This window comes from Danio rerio, chromosome 2, assembly GCF_052040795.2.
Source record: "Danio rerio strain M-AB ecotype USA chromosome 2, GRCz13ab, whole genome shotgun sequence".
Taxonomy (NCBI): Eukaryota; Metazoa; Chordata; class Actinopteri; order Cypriniformes; family Danionidae; genus Danio; species Danio rerio.
This window is the reverse complement of record NC_141022.1, coordinates 40185461-40210877: the sequence shown is the minus strand read 5'-3', so window position 1 is coordinate 40210877 and position 25417 is coordinate 40185461. Positions and strand designations below refer to the sequence as shown.

At 35.7% G+C, this 25417-nt stretch overlaps 2 protein-coding genes across 2 annotated transcripts in view; one reads left to right on the top strand and one right to left on the bottom strand.

Moving 5' to 3' along the window:
- Window positions 1-19279, bottom strand: part of fam163aa (family with sequence similarity 163 member Aa) — a 34147-nt gene extending 14868 nt beyond the window's left edge. The window contains exon 1 of the mRNA XM_087241118.1: window positions 18856-19279. The gene's annotated coding sequence lies outside the window, so the exon portion shown is untranslated. The remainder of the gene's footprint in view (window positions 1-18855) is intronic.
- Window positions 1-25417, top strand: part of skila (SKI-like proto-oncogene a) — a 672908-nt gene that overhangs the window by 474465 nt on the left and 173026 nt on the right. The window lies entirely within an intron of this gene.

Sequence of the window (25417 nt, the reverse complement as noted above, 5' to 3'; positions counted from 1 at the left end):
TTTACTGTCAATTCAGGGTCAGCAGGATTTCTGTAGTGTATAAAGTAAACTTTAAGAAAACTTAGCTTAGTGTGTATATATATATATATTAGTGTATATATATATATTAGCTTAGTGTGTATATTAATATATATTATACAAACTTAGTGTGTGTATATATATATATATATATATATATATATATATATATATATATATATATATATATATATTTATATATATATACATACATACATACATACATACATACATACATACAGTATACATTTTGCATGTTTTATGATTGCATATATATTGTATATTTTATGCATTTCTTGGTGTGGCATTGCATCTTTACTCACACAGACACCTTTGGATCTTGACATCTTGAGCTCTTCACCTGTTCACTTCCTCTCACCTGCTCGTTTTTCGCTTTCTTTTTCTCTCCTTGCCTCCAAAAATACTCGACTCTTCTCACTTCCTTAGCTTCCTCCCTGCTTCTTTTTAAAGAAGCACATAATGACACTTCCCCTCGGTGATCTGCTGCAGTGTGCTGTCTGTCCTCCCTGTCTCTGCTCCAGAACACTTATGGACTTTTTATCTGGCAGCTCAATCTGACCTCTTATTTGTCCGACTGCACCATCCCTAGCGTCGCTGAAGGGGTTCGCATGTTTATAATATCTGCAATGTGAAACTTAAAGTCAATCACATCAAACATGACGGAAACTTCATTTATTATCTAGTGTGAAGAAATCATACTCATGTCTCTAGGCTTATAGGCTGTTATAAAACTACTGGTGACATTCTAGTTAACAAGCCTGGTGGTGAAATAAACATTGCACACTGCACTAAAAATATCCGTAAATTAGCAGTTCTCCATATTTTGTGGTGCACCCCCCCCCCCCTTTTCTAAAGCATAAAAATACCATAATTTGTGTGCATTTTTTTAAGAAACATGCTAAGTGAACATTTTTGTGTATCTGAAAAAGTATGCTGAAGTCAGTTATGCTGCTTTGAAAATGTGAGTTACGTGCCGGATCATCTGTCTTTGTTTTGGTTGTTTTAACCAACATAACTCCACTTTAGCCAATGATATTTTAGCGACCCGGGTTTCCTTGTTGGAAAGACGAAACAGACGAAACACGACAGAAATTTAAATACCAGCATTCAAAAGGACAGAATATGCACTCACTCATGAAATGGTGAGGTTTATAATCTAATTAATACATGTTATTATCTCTTTAGCATTACTAAATATAGATGCTGAATCACTAATATGTGTTGGTTTACATTATTTCACAGTTTTAAAGTATAATTTTAAATGTTTTATTTTATTTTAAGATCTGAGGTGAACTATCTGCTGCTGCTTTCAGTAGTATGACAATAAATGTCATGTAAAATGGCACTCAAACTCGCATTATTAGCATTTAACACTTAATAAAGCACATGACAATGTGCACATGTCAATATGGTTATTTTCTGCGGCCGCCTTTTTAAAACACGAAAGCGATGCTGCAGTGGGAAGAAACCCAGGAGTATAGGATCAGCACTGTAAACATTGCACCATGCTGTGTACTACAAACCTCCAGCTGTTGCCGCGATTTCAAAATGCAGATATGGTGTAAACATCTCTTTAGTATCTTTCAGTTCAGTTTAATCTAAACAATTAAAGCATATTAGGGTTCAAACAACATCACATTCTCTTTAAGAGTAATACACTTAAGTGTCCTCCTAGGTTTCAGTTCATGACAGCAGGTAAACACCTTGGGGCGTTTCCCTGCTTCAGCCTATCTAACCCGGTGAGCCAGTAAACAATGCAGTCCTCTGTAACACATCCTTGCGTAGGCTGTAATAGTGTTGTCCTGATACTGAACTTTTAAGAATGTCCATTTCCCACTAACATTTAGAACAGCGTTTAAAAGCCGTGAAGATCAGTAGATTTATCAGCGGATCGCTCGTCTGTGTTTGTTCTCGGTAAGCATTGGCAAAGTGTGGTGAACTGATGACCTTCACGGCCAATCACAGTCATTCCTGTTGTGCATGTGAACACCATGACAAATCAGCGCTGTTTAAGAACGCCATCAACAGTGCTTAAATGTTAACAGGAAATGGACGTTTTTTTTTAACATTTCAGTATTGAAATTTTGTATCATGACAAGTCTAATATAGTGAAAGAATCAGTTCATTAATTTAAGATTGACAAAAGGCATCTAAAACATGTGTTTGGGAAAGAAAACGTTAGCTAACTAGTGCCATTTCCCTTAACTTAGCTGAAAATGAGGTCCAATATCCCTTTTTATTTTCATTATTCATTCAGAAGGGACCTTTGGGTCACTGAGAAGGCGGTAAAATTATACATTTTTGTCGCTTTCTCTTCGCTGATAAGATATACAGCCAGGTACACATTCCTCTGTGACTCAGGCATTACTTCAAGGTTTCTTCCCACCGCAGCCTTGATTTCGCTATTCAAAATGGTGGCCGCGTGAAATCAGTCTATTCAAGGAGTTGGTTAGAACAAAAACTTTATTCAATATGGAAAATGTCCCTTTTATCGCATGCTGTTGCTTTTATATAGAACACACCTTAAATCAGTCTTTAGGCTTGATTGCCAGACTCACGCCTGTTGTTCCTTAATCTGGCAACCTGCACTTTAATGTGATTTGATCCAGTTGCACTTGCATATTGCACCTTTAACATTGAAAAGGTTGAAAAAGTGACTTATTAACATTGTTAGTAGTTTAAAGTGATGTATCATCTGGGTTGGTGTTGCATATTAAAGTAAAAAAAAATCTGTAATTTTACAGACTTATTTCTCCTTATATTATTCCTGTGCAATATTTGAAACTACAGTAGTAAAAGGTCAGTCAAACTTACTTTGTTAAATCTAGCGTTAAATTCTCAACATCAAAAGTTGAAAGAGCAGAGATCAACATCCCATAATAATGAACATAAAACACAAAATACGGAAACTGTTATTTAACAGATATTTTTTCACAGTCCAGCCTCCAACATCCAAAACAACATATAGAATTTTATCAAGCAATTATAGTCTTTTCAACAGCACTGTTGTTTTCTCAGAGTAAATAACCTCATATATCATCTATTTAAAGTGGCAGCAGCAAACAGTTTGTGTCAGTGAGCAAGCTAAACGGGACAAAATAAATGTCCTATGGTTAAGAAAGCACTAAATATAATTGACAAGCACTGAATGAACCCCCTTGCTCGACAAGTTGAACATGGCGTGACTATCAAGCAGCTAATTTTCGTCAACATTCTGATTTTCCTTCCTTATGATTATGCCAGCTTTGTAACAGCACATGCACAAGCAGCGTGGCGCTAATAGAAAATAACTTGCAAAGAGCTGAGATTGCACTCTGTTTGGACAGCCCTGAGGGCCGTTTTTGGAACAGTCCGAGCTTTCATTTACTCTAATTGCAGTTCTAGTCTTTATAACATACACTTAAATAAGAGAAGAAAAGAAAGACGGAAATCAAAATCCCATTGAGTGTAACTTTTCTCATAATCCTTCTTGGTGTGGAGATTTCTTATACAGTGGACTGGCTTCTTAAAGGATTTAGAGAGATTGGGTCCCATTTCTCTTTGGGAGCTGAAAGTAGGATTGAATGGAAAGTCAAAGGTTTTATATTAATGCATTTTTTCTTATCACAGGGAATTTTTTTTAAACTAGGGATTGTCGTCCTCTCTCCTTGTTAAACTTTTATTAAAATACAAATCAAATCAAAACTAACTATATGATTTTGTTAACTCACATTGCTAGTTAAAAATTGCTTTAATTGAAATCTGAAAATGCAGTGAAAATGCCTGTTTTTTTTTTTCATTTCAATTTTGAGACTGTCTGTTTTAGGTATTGGGTGTGGATAACATACTTAACCACACCGGCAACTGTCAGTTTTGACAACAAACAGAAATGGTGAGAAGGAAGTGTCTGTTGTGATAACTTTTCTAAAACCTATTTTCCCATCTTTCAAAATCAAATGACTACTACACCCAATCAGCTTGTAGTAGAAAAAACAAGCCACACCCACCGTTTTCTCATTTAATCCTTATGTGCTGTTGGCGATGTTTTCATCTACTCTGGATTCCACTCTTTTGACCATAACTTTTCCTGTGTTTTAGCTTATGGAATGATTTTTGGTGACAAATCTTATTTTACACATATTTTGAGAAAATGTTTTGAATGAAAAAAAAAACTTAATGATACACTCTGGGCAAATGTACTACCCTTTTGTTATGTTCGGGATAAAAACATCCACTAAATTAAATTGCTGTAAAAATGGATTAGATTAATATTTTTTCTAGTTTTTTTTTAAATAAATCTGTTAATCAACCTCAGTCCTGATTAAAACTACTAAATTGTTTAGAAAATGACAGGATTTTAACTCTTTAATTGCCAAATTCATAAATGATGTTACTGATTTGGTGAAAAAACACACAAAACGATGTATTTTCAATATAAAAAGTAATTGTAGACTGAAGACTTTTTATCAAAGTCTTGGACATAAGAAATGACATTGCCTTTTTGATGCATTGTTTTTTATTAATTTTCATTTTTTCTCCCTAATTTACTGTTGGTAGCCGTTGTTGCCCCATTGACTTCCATTATAGCCATATTTATATTTTATATTTTTTGGATTGCAAAGCCATGACACCATATAATCATGCATTCTTGATTGTTGGTCATTGTCCCTGTTGGGAAGAGGTAAGATTTGTAATTTGTACTATTGATCATCAGTTGGCACCATTAACTCTTTAAATTGGTCTGTGCAAAAAAGCTTAGTATTTGTATTTTATATGGCATACAACAGCAAAATAAAGTGTGTGTATGTGTGTCCGTGAGAGTGCCCTTTAAGCACTTACCTTGATGTGTCTGAGAAAATCAAAATATGCATCTCAGCTCTCAGTACTACATGGACTAAAAAAAAACAAAGACTGTGTTTATGCACCACCAAATGTGGTTACAATGGAGTCAACAGGGCAAAAACAGCCACTGACAGTAAATTAGGAAACAGTAAAATATGAAAATCTAACAACGCATCAAAGCCAATGTTGTTACTAATCTTTCATGATGTGATAAAAGGTTAAACAATCCAGTCCACAATTACTTTTTGTATTGAAAATATGCCATTTTGTGTGTTTTGTTCACCAAATCAGTGACTTTATATATCAATTTGGCAATTAAAGAGTTAAATTGCTGTAATTTTTAAAAACATTTATTAGTTTTAATCAGTACTGAGGTTGATTAACAAATTGCTGTAGAAAAAAAAATATCTGGTGTGTTTTGGGTTTAATGTGGATGTTTTCATCCCTAACGTAACAAAAAGGTAGTACATTTGAACAGTGCACAAGGGTTAATATACTGTTTTTCTAGGAACTGGGTCACAAAAAAAGCACATTGACACGAGCACTGAACGTGATCGGGTCCAAAAATCCGAATGAAATGCTTGATGTTTGATCATTTTAAAGCAAGGTCATAAGTGTTCAATTTAGCAAACGAGTCAATGTACAAGAACAAAGCAAAAGTGATTGAAATCTTACCTTGGAATTTCAATATGCAAATTTTAACACACAACTTTTAAAAGAAAGCTTGATGTGTCATTGCCTTAATTGACACGGTTTAATATTGTTGAGGTCTTTCTTTAGTATGAGTAATGAACACACAGTTTGATTGCTAAGGCTGCAGTGTTTACAAAACACTTGATGCTTTCCTACATACATGCCAGTGTCAGTCACAACACACTTAATGAAATAAACAGGTTGTCTTCATATAAGGTCACCATGAAAGGTTAAAAGTTAAGATTGTAATTCTTTTTCGCTATGATGTGTATATCTTACTTGAATACTTGAACAGTTCTGAAATGAGAAAAAAATGTAGGATACAGTAGTGGAAATAGTACTGAAAAGTCATTCACTCCAAAAAATGATTTTGCTGCTAGTTCAAATTACTTATTTAAAATGAGCTTAAACAACACATTTTTTTTTTGTTTTTTGGGGGGACAACTTAATTGTTTCATGTTCAAGCCACTTAAATAGGTAAACTTAATTCCTTTATGATATCCCAACACAAATCAATTATGTGGAACGCAACATTTTTTACAGTGCACTCAAGTAAATGTACTGTACCATGGTTAAAAATGTAGTGCAAGTAGATTAAAAAGTATCTATTTTAAATATTACTCAAAATATGTGTAAAAAGTTGCTCTTTTAAAAGTACTTGAAGAGTAGTGAGTAGTGAGTGCTGTGAAAGGCTGATGTGTTTCCATGCTATTTGTGTGTAAAAAATGTAACATTCTGTAGAGCATTTAGATAGCTTAAGGCCATTTGGTGATTTCTGTCATCCTTAGTGATGGGAAGTTTGGATCATTTTACTAACCTTTCAGTCTCGTTCATCAAAGTGAACAAATCTTTATTTGAGTATTTTCGTTCATTTTGTTCAATATGCAAAAATAACATTAAAATGTTACAAAATGCTTCCAAACACATCTACAACTAACCCAAACGTTGATCAAACTACAAACGTCATAATGCTACTAGAGAAAACAATCCTTTATTGTTTTCCTGGTGTTTTGTCTATGATTATTTCTGATTCCTCATCTGGCATGTCTTCAAATTTGAGTAGTTTGTTCACCTGAGATTGACAGTCCCATACAAGCCTAACCAATGCGCACAGTCTGAGCCGGAAAGACCCATGATTAATTCACCTTTTGAGTCGCTCGTTCATCACGTGACAGCATGTAAAGAGATGACTCAACCCGCATACTAGAGAAATTAATGCATCATCTTTTTCCGACTCTAAATGCATATGATTAGCTTCTGTCTTTTAAGTGATGAAAGAACGACTCAAACTGAGGACTCGAGAAATGAATAGATCAAATCTTTTTCCAGCTCTGACTCCATATGATTGGCTTCTGTCTTTTATGAAATGAACGAACGACTCAAACCCAAGAGGACTCGAAAAATGAACTAATCTTCTACTCCGCCTGCTCAAATGAGCGCATGTGCGAATGAACGAATCACTCCCTAAAAGGACTCATCGTTCTCGAGTCACATAAAATATTCGTTCACAAAGAGCGAATTGTTCAAGAATGACCCATCACTAGTCATCATACAATAAACATCCTTCATCTTCTCATCAGTGAAAGGCAGTCTAAATAGACTCTGGGTCATTGCGAGTAAAGATTTTGGACATCTTCATGGACACTTTTAATATTTCCTAGTAGAGGTGTGAACCTACACTAGTCTCACGATTCGGTTCGGTTACGATTATCATGCCATCGATTCGGTTCAATTCGATATTTCGGTGCATTGACAGTGCTTTTCATACACAGTTTTTTATTTTCTTCACAGCAGCATTTCTTGTATTAAAATGTATGAATATATTTATATTTATATACTATTTGTAATACAATTTTGTCATTTAATACAAACAGTCAGATAAATAAACTGTACCTTTAAACAAAACGAGCATTTAGCAAATAATATAAACAAATATAAATATCCAGCTCAATTTCTGATCCTTGTCTAGTTCTCTTACACCCCTTTGATTGGTCACATCCTCAAAAAAACGGTTACGATTGGCTCTTGCGTGCTGCGTTCTTCATAGATGAGTGATGCTGATAAGCGGCAGGCGGCAGCGGCGATCTCACAGCTGATGTATGATAGACACGGTGGAGAAAACTCGGCAGACACGCGCTCGTTTCTGGATGCAAAAGTAACGCTGTAAAACAGCCGAGAAGAGAAGAAAAGCCACGCCAGCAGGTCAAATGGGCCACTGTGTGTGTGTGTGTGTGTGTGTGTGTGAGAGAGAGAGAGAGAGAGAGAGAGAGAGAGAGAGAGAGAGAGAGAGAGAGAAATGGAGTAGGCTACTTTCATTCTCTCGATCTCAGTGAAATAGGGGCTATTGTTGTATATGTCTGTGAAAGACTGATCCAGCAAACACACACAGTGAAATTGTGCACAGTTTATGAGTTTTAAGTAGTTAAAGCGCTGTAAATACTCGCGATCGCCTCCCTCGCGACAGAGCGCATATGAGGTAAATGACGTCAGTAATAACCGGTTATGATTATTACTGAACCGATACCGAATTGTCTGCATCTGCATCGCAGTGCACCGAAAAAACGATTATTTTTGACACCCCTACTTCCTAGTAGTTTGCTACATTTATATAAAGCCCATATCTTGAGGTTGCTCAGTATATTGTGAATTTTGTTTTCTATGTGTGATTTGATTGAACAGGAATCACAAGACTGATTTTTCTACTTAGCCAATCCCCATACACTCACAGAAATAAAGGTACGTGAGCTGTCATTGGGGTGGTACCTTTACAAAAGAAACACATTTGTGCTTAAAAGGTCCACATTGGTATCTCAAAAGCATATATTTGTACTTAAACATTTCAAGAGGTACACTTGTGTACTTTTTAGGTACCCATATGTACCCTTGAGATATAAATGGGGACCCTTTTTGTACAAATGTGTAGTTTTTAAAAAGGTACCACCCCAGTGACAGCTCTTGTACCTTTATTTCTGAGAGTGTAGACAAGAAAAAAATAAAGTAGTGACTGCAGGTTGAAGGAAAACTGCGGAGTAAAAGTACCGATGCAATACAGGACAAAAAATATATGTAAAGTAAAAATACACATTTTTAAAACGGGTTCGATGTCAGTTGGCATTTCTGTGTGGAGTTTGCAATGGTTTCCCCTGTGTTCGTGTGGGTTTACTCAGGGTGCTCCGGTTTCCCCCACAGTCCAAACACAACGCTATAGGTGAATTGGGTAAGCTAAATTGTTCGTAGTGTATGTTTGTGAATGAGAGTGTATGGTGTTTCCCAGTGATGGGTTGGAGCTGGAAGGGCATTCGCTGCATAAAACATATGCTGGATAAGTTGGCGGTTCATTCCATTGTGGTGACCCCAAAATAATAAAGGGACTAAGCCGAAAAGAAAATGAATGAATAAATGAATGAACTTTAAATCACTGGTAGGGCTGTGCATAAATTAGTTCTTTGAGAACCAGTTGGATTGTTGAAAGCAGATGTTGCTATAACAAAATGAAGGAAGATTGATGAATAGACAAATTCAGAGCATGGATAGCCCTGCCCTAAAGGAATTTCATGTGACCAGGAAGTGAAGAAAGTCATTTCGAAAAGGAGGGAAGGTTACGGTATTTGATTCAAGTGTATGAGGTTAAATGAATTTTTACAAAATAATGAAGTGCACAGATGCATAGTTTATAACAAGAACTACTATATAAAAATGAGAAGAGTCCATTTTGATTTAATGACTTTAAAAAAAGGATTTTTATACCAAGCAGTGCAAAAGCAAATCAAAGAGTAGCCCAAAAAGATCAGCACGTACATTACTTGCACAGAGGTTGAATAAATGTATATTTTTTGATGATCTGATTTAACACCAGATTGCTCTGGCAATATCAGCAAGTCATTTTGAAGGAAGCGACAGTTAATAATATCAAATAACAAGTTGACAGCTGTAAGCATCAGCATACATGCATATGTTAAACACTCCCTGATGTATAAAATCACTCAGATCAGCTCAATGGGCTCTGACACAGTCAATGAGAGACATTTAAGGAGCCGTTTAAAGCATGCCACAAGAGTGACTGACTCTAAAGTTGCATCAAATCAGAGCCCGTTTCTAAATGAGTCATAAAAGGCACAGCATTTGAGAGTGTGGGCTGTTTATAATACAAAACTCCAGATCTATAACGTGTGTGATGCAGCTTTAGTTTTAGCCTCTCTCTTTCTCCCTCTCCAGCTGGGCCTGTATATGCCAGCGGGTCTCTGATTTATGGACGTCCAGCATGCACATCCCGGCCCAAGGACAAATCAAGAGACAGCTTCAGATGTCAGGCTATAAAGCAGCTGCTGACTGGGTTCTTATTCAGCAATTGCCACTACCCCACTTAATTCACTGGTGTTTATTTAAAGCACAAAGAGAGACAATTCAATTGTGGTTGTTTTTTTTTCTCCATATGAATGCACATTGATCATGTGTATACCAATGTACTTTTAAGAAAGAAGGATTTTTTTAAAACAGGATTTCTTTTTCCAGAACTTCATATAAATTTTTAACTATATTAAAGAGATAATCTGATATATTTTTTTTATTCAACAGTTCTGTCTGGCTCTCGAATCTGATTGGCTGATAGCTGTGAGATGTTAAAGTAATATTAGCACTCATACAGCCTCTTCACCCTTGTGTATTACTCCGCCCACACAAGTGGCAAGCAGAGTACAACAGTTTGACAAATATTGCAGCTGTTGGACAACATAATGTACTTTTGAGGCTTTTTTAGGCAAGAATGAAGTTGTTTAGTTTGCAACTATGCAGTTTATTTATAAAGATAGTGCCTATTTTAAATTTTCATAATATCTGAGATTCAGCACGATGGCGGCCAGCCTGTCATACTGAGCAGAGCAAAGATGGTTGATGTTCCGCCAAAGATGGCGACAGAGACTGCATAATAAGTCCTTAGAGGGCAAAAAAAACAGCATTTTTTCATTTTTCATCATTACAAAACAAGAAAGTGACAATCTCTTTCTTTTGTATTTTGTAGTGCTGTATTTATGCCATATCTGGTAGTGTTAGCTTTGCTCTGGCTTCTGGGTTAATTATTGTGATCTCCCGATTGCAGCAGAGAAATAGGGAAAGGGAAAGAGGGAAGAAATCACTTTCGCGAACGCTCACGCTCAATCTGCCCAGTTGGTGGAATGAACTCCCTAACTGCATCAGAACAGCAGAGTCACTTGCTATTTTCAAGAAACGACTAAAAACTCAACTATTTAGTCTCCACTTCACTTCCTAATCTGCAATTGCCTCTCTGAATATCACACTAACTGTACCAAAAAAAAAAAAAAAAATACTAATACTTTCCTTCTTAGACTTTACAGACCTGAAACTTGCCTATAGCACTTATTCATTGTTGCTCTTATAGTTGTGTAAATTGCTTCCTTGTCCTCATTTGTAAGTCGCTTTGGATAAAAGTGTCTGCTAAATGACTAAATGTAAAATGTAAATACTGGTAATTCTCTGCAGACTGATGGCTTTTCATTTCATGTGAGCAAAATCACCTGCTTTGTCATAGTATTAGACATTACGCTGGAGAATCATTCAAATACTAGCTCTAAAGTGATATTTGAAGTAGCAATGGTTTCTGAAGTAGCTCCTGGTCTGATGAAGTAGTTCCTCTCCGTGTTTGATTTTCTTTTTTATATAAATGATTATGGCGTCGAACTGTCACATAAATGCAATATCACACTCAGGGGCGGACTGGGACAAAAATTCAGCCCTGGCACTGTAGCCACACCAGCCCATATTACAACACCGACCCCCACCCACAGACACGCACATTCACTATTTAGTGTACAGATGGTGAGATAATATGACATTCTTGCCAGATTTTAATTATGTCCGGGTAACCTCGGATTGGGTCGGCCCATCTTGAAACCAGGCGGCAGTTGCCGATTGGGCCAAATGCTTAACATTTATTATTATTACTATTATTATTATTATTATTATTATTATCATAATATCACATCTAGCAAGAGATAAAAGCTGTCTGCACTTAAAAACAATACATATTTAAAAAAAACTGACCGGCCCACGTTTAAAATTTGGTCCGGCCCTTCTGGCATTTGCCAGAATTGCCAGATGGCCAGTCCGCCCCTGATCACACTCATAGCAGTGCGATATGATAGTATATCATCACTGGTGGGACAACAAAGCACTTAGTCTGTGGCGTTCAGCCAATGCACGCTTCCCACATGTGTCGATACAGCCATATCGCACTACGAGTTGGAAGGGCATCCGCTGCGTAAAAACTTGCTGGATAAGTTAGTTGGTTGATTCTGCTGTGGCAACTCCGGATTAATAAAGGGACTTAGCCGACAAGAAAATGAATGAATGAATGAAAGATAATATAATATAATATAATATAATATAATATAATATAATATAATATAATATAATATAATATAATATAATATAATATAATATAATTTGTTGTGGTTAAAAATCAGGGCTATTTCATTCAACATTGATATCTTATTTTTTCTGAGGATAAAATATTGGTAGAGTCTTGTTTAAAAATTAAAGAAATGTCATCAGTATTTACAGAATAAAACAAAAATTATGTTTTACTCCTACACAACTATGAATCGTAAATCCAGAGAAATTGATCTTTTTTTTTTTCAATAGCAGTGTATACAGTTAAAGTCAGAATTATTAACCCCCCTAAATTATTAGACCGCTTGTTTATTTTTCCACAAACTTCTGTTTAAAGGAGAGAAGATTTTTTTAATACATTTCTAAACATATAAGAAACATTTCATCATGGTTTTTCTTTAAATTTGCTTCACAAATACATGTGACTATATATATATATATATATATATATATATATATATATATATATATATATATATATATATATATATATATATATATAGTCAAATGTATTAGCCCTCCTGTGACTTCTTTTTTTTTTTTTAAATATTCCTCAAACTGTTTAACAGAGCAAGGAATTTTTCACAATATTTCCTATAATATTTTTACTTCTGGAGAAAGTCTTATTTGTTTTATTTTAGCTAGAATAAAAGCTGTTAAAAAATGATCTTTAAAAACCATTTTAAGGTCAATATTATTAGTCCCCTTAAGCAATATTTTTTTCCAGACTGTCTAAAGAACAAACCCCTGTTAGACAATGACTTAACCTAGTTAAGCCTAAAATGTCACAATAAACTTAATACTAGTGTCTTGAAAATGTCTAGTAAAATATCCTTTACTGTCATCATGGCAAAGATTAAATAAATCAGTTATTAGAATTGAGTTAATAAAACTATTATGTTTAGAATTTGTTAAACAGAAATTGGGGAAAAATATGCATAAGGGGCTAATAATTTAAGAGGGCTAAAAATTCTGAATTCAACTTTATATAAGGAGACATTTTCAGGGCAATCAATGAGATCAAAAATTAAATTAGAAACATGTAGATGCACACTGTTAAAAATAAAGGTTCTTGCATAAAGAACATTCTTTTTGAACATAAGCTTCTTTATTGTGGAGAAAGGTTCTTCACACACACAATATATATTAATTAAAAACTGTTCACTGAGAACCTGTTTGCTCTAGAACAGACCCATAGGATGACTGGTGAAAGGGGTGGTTCTTTTTACTCCAAAAGTAGACCTTTTCCAGTCATACACCTCATTTTCTATTCAATTATGAGATTTAAATACTGTATTTTAGTGATGTTTAAGCAGTATTTTTGCTGGATTAGCTAAATTAGCTGGATTAGCTATTACCAAAAACTGCTTAGAAAAAAATAGGAGGTTTTAAATAAAAACTGTAGCTTATTATCATATAACAATCTGGCCAGCACATTTAAGTGTCCTGAGTCAGAATTTTGCCATTTCAATAAAAAAATAAATTAAAATAAAACGTAATAATAATGTAGAGCTTTGCAAATTTTCCAGCCTCTTTTGTAAAAAAAAAAAAGAAAGTTAATTTAAACATTCATGCATAACAATTGCCAAAATAGTATTGGAATTAATTTAATATGGACTGCTTTTGGTGCTTTACAGCTTTTTAATCTGACATTTTTTTCAAGAATAAGGTCCAAGATTTAGAATAAAAAATACTTGTAAAATTTTTTCTCTAATTAAAAACAATGCAGTAGTGAAAGAAGACTTCTTTTAGATTATAAAATTTAAATAATTGTTAGCATTGGCCAAAACTGATTAGCTGAAGTCACGCCAATGCAACAGCCAATAGAGGATTCCACTTGGTTTCAAAACCTTTTTCGATGTTTTCACTATATTTGTTGGCATAGCATTCAAAATAGAACAAATGAGCCTATGTATAGGACAAATTCTAGACCATTGTCAGTGAGGGGTGGCTCTTCCGAACCACTCGAACCCCGCACTGGCTGAGGGCATGCAGAACCTTTATTTTAAAGAGTGCTTTTTCGAATTGTCCAAACAATTATGTCAACGCACTGTGGCCATGCTAATGGGTGCATTCAGGAGAAAAATGAACTTTGAAATCATTGTTAACACAGCATAAGTCAAGCAAAGTGCAAATGTCAAGTCCATCAAGCGTGCACATGTCCAGTTCAGCAGTAAGGATTAAAGTTCTGTCTTTGGAGAAGTGGAGCGATGCTGAGCTGATGACTCAGATGCCGTGCATGGCGTTCACTCATAAACACATTGTAATTTGTTTTTGATGTGTGCTACATAAGTCAGCAACAAACAAAAAGTGCCGCAATCACAATGCTGAGAGGCTTCTCTTGACAGGCTCGTCGGCCTGATCTATGATGTCACTTATAACAACGCTGTGGGCAGATAGTAAGGTGAATGTCCTTCTTCATTATTAAAATGAATCTCTCCTTGGCAGTGGCGAAAGCCGGTTGTCGCTCTGTGAAATGGAGAGGCAGGAGCTCTGATCATTTTTGAATGAATCCCTACTCCTGATATATCCACTGTTAAATAATGGCATGAATATTTCGGTGAGGAAGCCTCTAACTTTGCTCTTGAAATCATGGCAAGCCTGCAATTTTAAAGCAGGCCCTTTTCAATTATTCAAATATCATTCCTGTAACAATATTTTTCCATCACCGGGCCATTTAGCCAGGTAGTGGAGGAAGGATTTTTCACCCCATTGTCTTCAGAAAGCACTCATCTCCGCTGTGTATGAGAGAATATATTTATGTCTAAATCTGGGACAGCTGCTTGGATTTCAGAGAGAGAAGAGGAATATCATTCTGGTTTTTTTTTTTATCAGAGTATAAATGAAATCCTGTCTATTTCATTAGGGGACGGAGCATGCAAATCAAGCACTCAAGTGAAAGTACAGATATAGACTTATAGATATTACTAAAGACCTCCTTTTACTCAAAATGACCCAAATAGAATATTACATCCTAAAATGCATCTTAATAACTGAAGACTCACTCTACCAGATCATTTGAATCAGTGACTCAATAACTGAAGACTCACTCTGACCAGATCATTTAATTCAGTGACTCAACAGCTGAAGACTCACTTTGACCAGATTATTTAAATCAGTGACTCAATAGCTGAAGACTCACTTTGACCAGATTATTTAATTCAGTGACTCAACAGCTGAAGACTCACTTTGACCAGATTATTTAAATCAGTGACTCAATAACTGAAGACTCACTCTGACCAGATCATTTAATTCAGTGACTCAACAGCTGAAGACTCACTTTGACCAGATTATTTAAATCAGTGACTCAATTACTGAAGACTCACTCTGACCAGATCATTTAATTCAGTGACTCAAAAGCTCAAGTCTCACTCTAACGAGATCATTTAACTCAGTGACTCAATAACTGAAGACTCACTTTGACCAGATTATTTAAATTATTGGCTCAATAACTGAAGACTCACTCTGACCAGATCATTTAATTTAGTGACTCAATAACTGAAGACTCACTTTGACCAGATTATTTAAATTATTGGCTCAATAACTGAAGACTCACTCTGACCAGATCATTTAAATCATTGATTCCATAACTGAAGACTCACTCTGACCAGATCATTTGAATTATTAACACTCATCACTACATCGTTCTTTTCCCAAACGATACTTCGTACTTTGATAGTTCAGCCGCAAGCTGCGTTGTTGTTTGGGAAACGCACCCCAGATCATTTGAATCAGTGATTCGATAACTCGCTCTGACCAGATCATTTGAATCAGTAAGTGGCTCACTTAAGAACATATTCAATTGGGTCTGTACAATATTTGTAAAAATAATAATAATAATAATAAATAAACACTATATAAATGTTGTTATACCTGAATATGTTTGGGGTTTTTTTGATTCTCAAAGTCCTGGTAGCCATTGGGTTGCACTTTATGAATGACTAAAGATTGACCAAACTTGAGGGAGAGTAAATTAGCTACATTTTTTTTTGTGAACATTGAAGAAACTACCACTAAAAACCCATCTAAACTGGCAAGTGGGCTCCAATTGTCTATTGGATTCTACAATCCTATTAAACTCTATAGCGTATTTTGCAACAAGTTCTCTTTTTACCAGTGTAGTGGTATAACACAACGTTCAGATATGTCATCTCACTTACAACAGACAAGTCTCTTTGGCAGAAAAGCTCTTGATGGGCTCTTCCCTGTCAAGGTGACTCACAGTGAGGCTTTAAAAACTTCAGACTGTGTGCTTTACCATAGCTTGACTCCAACAAACATGCTCCCTCAAGCAGTACATCTGCCAAGAGCACACTGCTGGAGAGCCTGCCATGTAAATCCAGCAAAACAAACAGTTGAAAAGCAGCTTCCAAACACGCCAGGCCCCCTTGGCAGGGAAAGCTTCGCTGGCCTAGAAATCATGTCTCCACTAAAACAGCATCTGTGTATGTGTCGTGTCCGCTAGAAACAGACAACATATGCTTTGCCCCTGTGGAAAACATGACTTCTTCGCCAAAAGCTATGATTCTGCATGACACATCTGACTACTAACACGCTCTTCCATCACAGAAATGAAATGTATACTGTGACTGTCTGTCTATAGCCCCTTTCACAGAGAAATGAGTAATATCCAGAAAATTACCAGAATGACCTTACCGGTAAGTTAAAAAGAGCGCTGTTCACACAGGCAAAGGTGTTACGGGATTTTTCCAGAATAGACCGTTCTCACATCCATGCTTGATGGTTTGACTTTTATGTAAAGCTTTAGCATTCATGCAGCTGCTTTGTCCCAGAGACATTCAAATGCAGATGCGCTAACCACAGCAAAACATTTACACATTTGACGACATTACAAACTCTGTGGATGGATTGTGTACAACTTCCAAGAAAACATATGGAGGAACATTTTTACATGTTGAGATGTACATAATATGTGTGTGCGCTGGTGCTCACCAGAGCACTTCTTTACATGCACATGCGTCAAGCAACTGAAGCAGAGCTTGAAGGTAAACAAACAGCATTTTATCGATCATTTTTACACAGTTGGCATTCAGAAGGAACATAGAAATGATATCTGACTAACATCTAGCAGCTAAATGTGTCTGGAAAAATATTCAAAGGCTTTTATTTTCATAAACAGCAAGGATTTTAATGCGTATAAATGTTCTGATTGGCTGGAGTAGACATCTCATGTCATTGCATTCTAATCGTAAATGCCCTCTTTCCGGCAATTTTCCTTCTGCTTTCACTTAAAGCAGCATTCTGGCAAATTACCAGTAATGTTACAACTTCTCTTTTTGCAAAATTGCCAGAACGAATTTACCTGTATTTTTAAAAAAGGTCTGTTCACACATGATCCCTTTCATAATAGTTTGTTCATGTTTAAGGTCTGTTTGTGTGAAAGGGGCTTTTTTGTCTGTTTTGGCTCAATTGTACACAAGTTAAACAATTAATGAGCATTATCTCACAAGTAGAAGTGCGTTATGGCTGTATATTGGTACTGGTGGGAGGCGTCTATATACCAATGACTATACCAATGTTTTTAGTGTCACACCAGTGCCGATTAACAGCCATATCACACTGCTACTCGTATGATATTGCGTTTTAACAACAGTTCAACGGCATAATCGTGAATATAAAAAGAAAATCAAACAAATTGTTCACCCAAAAATTTAAATTCTGTTGTCGTTTACTTGCCTTTCTTTTGTTGAACACAAAGAAAGTTGATAGTACAGGTTTTTAGCTTACTTCAAAATACATTGCTTTGCTTAAAATATGTTCTTTTGTGTTGAAACATGTAAATCTTGAATGTTGGAAACACTTGAGGATGAGTAAATAGTGAGTAAATTTTCATTATTGCGTGAACTATGCCTTTAACCCTGGTAAATAAACACAGGAAATGACCATTTAACCACTTTATACTAACATAAAATTACAAAATTTAAATAAACATAAGAATATATATATATATATATATATATTTTAAATAAATGGTTGGCTAATATAAATGAAAATAATAGTAAAAAAGTATTCAGAAAGTCTCAGTTTCTCTGTGTTTACAATTTATTGTTGATTGTTTATTGTTATTAGCATTTAAGTATAAAGTATGCATTACCCATACTGTATAATAAATACATTGGGCTGCACAATATTTTGTTTCAGCATCGATATCGCGACCATTCGCAAAAGTCGCATCATGACTATACGCAGTGTTAAGTCTGGATTATAATTGATCATTTCGCAAGTGTTTTTTGAGGCCTGTGACTGTCACGGTTTAAAAGCATTCAGGCGTTAGAAATTGTATCTTTGAAAAATTAATAACGATTAATTTTATTGAATTGTTTATACAACAAAGACTATGCAGCAGTATTATTTTACATTTGATTATTCAATTACTTTATACCTGAATACATTTTAACTCTTCGGAAAACAATAAAACGCTGTTTATTTAATTAGCATGTTTTTCTTTATTAAATCTGTCTATAATTGTAGATTGTTTATTACATGTTATTACATGTAAATTCTTTCCAAACAGTTTTCAACTCAACTCAATATACATCACAGAATAAAAAAATCGCAATGTGTAATTTCTCCAATAACGTGCAACCCTAACTTTACATAACTAATTATGTGTAATAGAAATTATTTACATTAAAATTCATAGTATACACACATATGCCCAGTTTGTACAAAAAAAAAAAAAAAAAAAAAATCAAATATTGCTTGTCATATTACATGTTGCCTAATTACCCTAACAATTAGCCTTCAATTCTATTTTAACCTGCCCTATAGACATACTTTTTTATGAGTCAAGGAACATAAGATTCAAACTTGAACTGGCATCATTTACATTTAAACACCTGCATTCGAGTACAAAATCCAAAGCATTTCAGTTACCTTAAAACCTGTTTTTTCTCCTTGAATGTTGGTAAAGCGAGGTGCAGGTATTATTCCGAATGACTGCTGTCGGTCAGTCAGTAGTGAACACTACTGTATCTGTTCATCTGGGAAAGGCTCGTCTCGTCTGAGGCTTTGCTTCGTTAGCAGAAATGCCGCGTCCACTGCACCGCGAGCTTTTATTATCTACCGGACGCCTGTCACATCATCATTTGTTGCGGCTGTAATTCCGTAGTATCCCGAACAACCGCGCGTTATAGCATATCTGAGCCCGCCAATGACTGAGTGGCATTACCAGATTGCGCGGTTGTAGTGTGCAGGCTGCGAGAGTGTCGACGGTCCCTCAGGAGGAAGCAACAGCCCGTGTGATGATGATGATGATGCTGAGCCGCGAAGGGTCATCAAATGAACCCACACCTTTACCAACGCTCAACGCGAGCGAAGCGTATCAGCCTATGAGCAGCGCGTCATCCTGCACATGACCAGCGGCCGAGGGGACGCGCACTGACAGCTTTCACATCACACTGCCTTCATCTGCATATGGGAAACGTGCAAGGAGAGAATATAATGGGCAGGTGACTGGGAAATAATAATAATAATAATAATAAGAAGAAGAAGAAGAAGTAGAAGAAGATTAGGTTGTGTTTAAATAACTAAAAAGGTCACTAGACAAAATATGAACATAATTTTGAATATATTAAACCTGTCGTTTTTCAATTTGAATGATTATTGTTGTATGTCACACAAGATTCTTTTGATATATATATAGTTTATTATTACACTTGAATGGCATTTTAATTTGAATTTTTTGTAAATCATGGTACAAAAAACTAAATAATAAATTATCCAAGACAAATTAACAATTTTACACAATGCATAAACTAATATATTATAATCACCATTGCTATAAGATAATGGATAATATTTTAAAATCCCTTTTTTCAATATATTACATGCAAAATCAAATACCCACATCCAGAATACAGATAAAGTATGCTCCCCTGTGCATGCATGCATGCACATTTATATGTGCTCTGAGTCACACACACACAGCAAGGTGCCACATCATTGACAGATTTGATTATAAGGACTGGCAGGGATTTGTTGCATACGTTAGAATAATTTCAGAATAAAGCAGAAAGAAGAAGATTAAGAGCCTACTCATCTATGTCAATGTGTTTACTTTAAGGAAATGCTTTAGGGCAGATCTTGGTATTTGACATACTTCTAATTAAATAATACAAGTGACATGGGAATTCCATTCCCACCCCTTTACTGCCATTGCACAAATATGTGTATAATATTTAATAAAAAATCGTTGTCTGGCATACAGTATGTATGCAAAAATCATAAGCTACACAATTGCTGCCAGTTGTGCCCAGTTTCATTAGTTTGCTTGTATAAATGCTTCTGTTGAACCACAATTTGAAATCAATATCTGATTTTTTTTATGGGGTTATTTTCAGTCATACTGTTGTTTTTCTTTCTGTAATGGAATGGTACTGTAGTAAAGTTTGATGGCTCATTAGCCATCTTGAAGAAGGAGGCGGATAAACTTTAAATCATTTTAATAATGAAAATAAACCTAAAACAAATGGCAGCTTCACATACTGCCAAATTGAAAGCAAAACAAAGAAAGTGTCCAGGTCTGGTCATCCCTTTTCTTCCACTGTTGTCTCTCCTCCTTTTAAATTTTTGTCTTGAGACAGGTGGCACACACAGGTGACAGTTGTTAACACTAACGCTTACGTTTGTCTTTATATAAGTTTATTAAAAATGCCACCCCAACAATCAGATGCTCGCCATGTTACCTCAGAATAATGAACTTGGAAGATTTTGAGAACACAAAACATGTCCTCTGAGAAATTAGATGCTGCGTCCTTCCTGATGACCTTCACGCATTTTGATCGGAAATTATTTAAACATTACAGCATTAACACACTGATTTATTATGTTTTTCCTTTTCAATATATACAGTATATAACATGCACAAAACCCTTACAAAAATACTATGCAAAAAAAAAAAAAGAAACAGATTTGAATACAAATTTAAGCAAATAAATTCCGTTAATGTGATTTTTTCTATGTGACTGTTTACTTTTACCATCTCATTTAAGGAAACTTCTGGAATAAATAAGTTATATGTCTAAAATTTTTAATAAATAGTAATATAAAATGCTGTGCTTCCCACCTCCTTAATTTTGCTGCAATGACTTCTGGGACTTTTAGAGTGAGTTTATCAAAAAAATAACAAGTTTTGTTTGAGCTAGGGTTGACCATGGCTCGTTATCATAACAGTGTAATGTCTCGGCTGTGTATTTAAAAATGGTGCTTCCTTTGTTTTCATTCTTCTGGCTTGTGCACGCACTAGTGACGTTTCTCTGTAAACCAAAAGTATTCAGCTGTGCATCTAGCTCCGTCTTTTAGTACACTTTTGTCATGCTAGTTACCCTTTGAAAACAGTACCCAAAAAGTGGTACAGTACGATTCGCTTTTTGCTACTTTTTGACAGTGGAAACAGCCATAAAAACACACTGACCCATACTGTACAGTACCACTCAGTGGAAACGGGCCATAAGGAACATTAAAAATGCCACCTGTGCTTAGTCGCATGATCCAAATGCGTTTTTTTTAAAGACTTTTGTCACCAACTGCCTTCCATATTAACGCAGATCAATGTGACACAAAAGAAGGAAATACTATTGCAACTTCTGTTTCATGACAAGTATTTGTTTTTTTACAAAAAAAAATATTTTTAAGAGAACTCACATGAATCTTAATATTAACAAACAGATGCAAAACAGACGTGGCAGATTCATATATGTGTTAAACTGTGGGTGTGCAATTTGTATTAAAATGATGGAAATTAAAGAAAATGAAACGTATGTTACATATTTAAATACTGGCACTGTTTTGGGCAGAGAGAGAGAGAGAGAGAAGATAGAGATTTTATGGTGCAATTTTATTTTTACAATGTTCGACTTTTCAAACCCATAATAGTGCAGTTCCCCAAAATAAATTACAGCTCTGAATTTATCTGTTATAAAATTAGTTGAACGAGGTTGTCTGAATCTAGCATTAGATGCCATTATCTTTCTACTGAAAGGCCAGACCCAATTAACCTGCCTTACAGGAGCCCTTGTTTCATTCCCTGCGCTTTGCTGCCTGGAGGGCACACGATTCATGTCTTTTTTATATTTAACATGATCCGTGAGAGCAGCGAGACTCACAGCTCCATGAGTAAAGCTGAACTCCCTGTAGAGCAGCAGGCTCACCTCTTCCATATATCTGCCTTATTTATTTATATTACCCAAGCGTTTTCTCTCTTAGTTACACCTCCTTCCCGCTAAAGCAGCTTGTCAATTAAGACGCCCCTCAGGAGTGAGATGGAGAAACTGTGGCGAACATCTAACTACAAAAAGCAGGCCATGTATTCAAAGATGAGCTTATCCTTCAGGCAAGACGCTTTAGGTGAATTGGGTCAAAATTAACAAATATTTATCACCACACTTCGCTTGATTAATTCATTACAAATGGAGAAAAAAAATGTATTACAAGTTTTATAAAATGTTATATTTAATTATGTAAATGAGGGATTATTTAAAATGAGGAAATATGTGCTAATTCTAACCCAAGAAAATCCTGAATATCAGAAGGTCATTTAAAATGGTTGCTGGATTTTTTTGACATGGATAAGTGATTTACAATGTTTATTTTCCAACGCAATTTGTGAACAAAGTGATGTTTCACAAACTAATTTCGAGAGGAGCATGTGATATGATGTGCACTGCTGGCCACTCATCCGTAATCAGTAATAATCCAATCAAAATGATCCTAGCTTAATATAAATGGATCACTTTCTCCTTATTGCTCTATCTTCTTTTTGGAAGAATCCCCCCTTTCCACCCCATCCTCTCCTTTTTCTCCCCTTCTGAAGGGGAAACAATTGAAACCTACATGATCTCAGATCCCTTGATATGCTTCTAGACCGGACGGGAGCCCTGGGCTCAAATATCTCCGAGCTCAGGGTTCTCTCCCGGGACAGCATGCCAAACCTGCTATAAATGCCAAGCATATCTAAGTGGGAACTCTTGAAATATGATTGGAGTTGTGGTCCATCTCTGCTGACATCAGTTTGACGGCTTCAGCCACAATATTCTCAACCATACCCCGCTTTCCACCATTAGTTTGCTACAAGGGAATTATAAGCAAAAAAAAAAAGCCCCATCCCTACTCAATATTTCATCTTAGTTGGAATAAATGTCTTCGCAACTTCGGTGAACACAGATTTTTCACAAAGCGGAGTTGGAAGTATGATTTTATCATACAATAATTTTGAATGTACTGCAAACAGGAAAAACAAATCATTTAAAAATCATCAATATATAAAACTGAAACAGTTGGTTTCAGACCATAATAATTCATTAGTATGCTGTAGACCTCGTTTTGCAGCCAATACATCATCAATTCACCTTGGAAATGACAGATACATGTCCTGCAGAGTGGCTAGAAAAATTTTGAGCCATGCTTCATGCAAAATAGTGACAAGGTCACTATGTGATGCTGGTGGAGGAAAATGTTTCCTGACTCGCTCCTTCAAACCACCCCAAAAGTGACTCAATAATATTTAGTTCTTGTGACTGTTCAGGCCATGCCAGATATTCAATTTCAATGACATGTGCATCAAACCACTCTGTCACCAGTCTTGTTGTGTGTATTTGTGCATTATCATCCTGATACATGGCACCACCTTCAGGATACATTGTTTGAACTATTGAGTCCACATCCCCTAGGATGGTTTGGTAGTCCATGGCAGTGATGCGCCCATCTAACACAATTTATATGGAATGCCATGACATTCCAGCCCAAACCATATCTGATACACCCCCAAGCTTTACTTTAGGCATGCAACAGTCTGGGGGGTATGCTTATTTGGCGCTTCTCCACTCTGTAACTCTCCCAGATGTGGGAAAGACGGTGAAGGTGGACTCATCAGAGAACAATACCTATAATCAGGCAAATTATGCATAAACAAAATCAACTGTTGCCTCACAGCAAGAAGGTCGCTGGTTCGAGTTCCAGCTGGGTCAGTTGGCGTTTCTATGTTGAGTTTGCATGTTGTTCCCGTGTTGGCATAGGTTTTTTCTGGGTGTTCCAGTTTCCCCCACAGTCCAAAGACATGTAGTATAGGTGAATTGGATAAAATAAATTGGCGGTATTGTATGTGTGTGAATAAGTGGATGTTTCCCAGTACTTGATTGCAGCTGGAAGGGCATCCACTGTGTAAAACATATGCTGGATAAGTTGGCGGTTCATTCCCCTGTGGTGGAAAACCCTGATAAATAAAGGGACTACACCGAAGGAAAATGAATGAATGAATGAATGAATGAATAAAAATTTGTGTAAAGCAAGGTCTGATGAAGTGGCGTCAAGAGAAAAGGAAATGAGAAAACAATGAAAATGTATTGAAATTTACATGTACAGACACAAATCAATAAAAACAGTTGAAAAAAGTGTATTTTAATTGTTTTTAAACTAAAGAAACACTCCAAATATACAGGTGAATGAAACACTTTTTTGATTTCATGTTGAAGTGTGCTAGTTTTGGAAGACTGATGAAACTCTTGCCAGTTTCTACATAGAGCTTGCGGACAGAAGAGTGGTCAAAGAAGAAGAGCTATTCTGAAGCACAGAGAGATCAACTGTCCTGCTGTGCCGCTGTGTGCACCTGCCTGGACAAGAAGACACTATGCCAACTCTGCTAAGTGTTGGCACTCTGACAATTCTCACTGTATTCTCAGCTGAATCTAAGGTCACCTTTTGGAGAGGCGAGGGCAAGCCTTTTCAAATGGCATTTCACTTTTTTTATCCACTATTTTCTAAAGGATTTTTGTAGTGGAAGAGCCATATCCAGCCTTCACTACTTTTTATATTTTATATTCCCAAGTGATGTTTAACACAGCAAGGTATATCCTATACAATTTTCTTCTGATAAAAAGGGTATATTTTCTTGTAATTTTTAATGGAATGAAAAATATTTGGGAACTCTACATGACAGTTATATTTGTTACCAGTTTTTAATACAGCAACTAACATTAATAATGAACAGTACATGTTTTTACAGCGTTTTAACCATTATTAATTAAAGTTAGGTAATGTAAAAATTCATATTTATGTTTGGTGACAGTGCATTAATTTCAGGCTCATCTCATGAGGAAATGTAACTATTTAAAGTTGTCAAATTAGTGGCTAATTCGTACAAGTTCAGTTGTTAGAAAATGTACGATTTTAAGCAGGCGGTGCTGTCCCTAAAGCAAACCATCATTGAGGGATGAGCAAATCGTATTAAATTGTACGAATGAAATTGTACGAATTCATACGAATTAGCTACTAAATCAAAATGTTATGAATTGCGTGAGATGTGTTAATTTGTTATTTGCTGAATTATGAAACTTAACAAGTCCTATACAGTGACCAGAGGGATTTTGAACCATTCCTCTTAAAGAATAGTGGCCAAGTCATTACGTGATGCTGGTGGACAAAAATGTTCCTGACTTTCTCT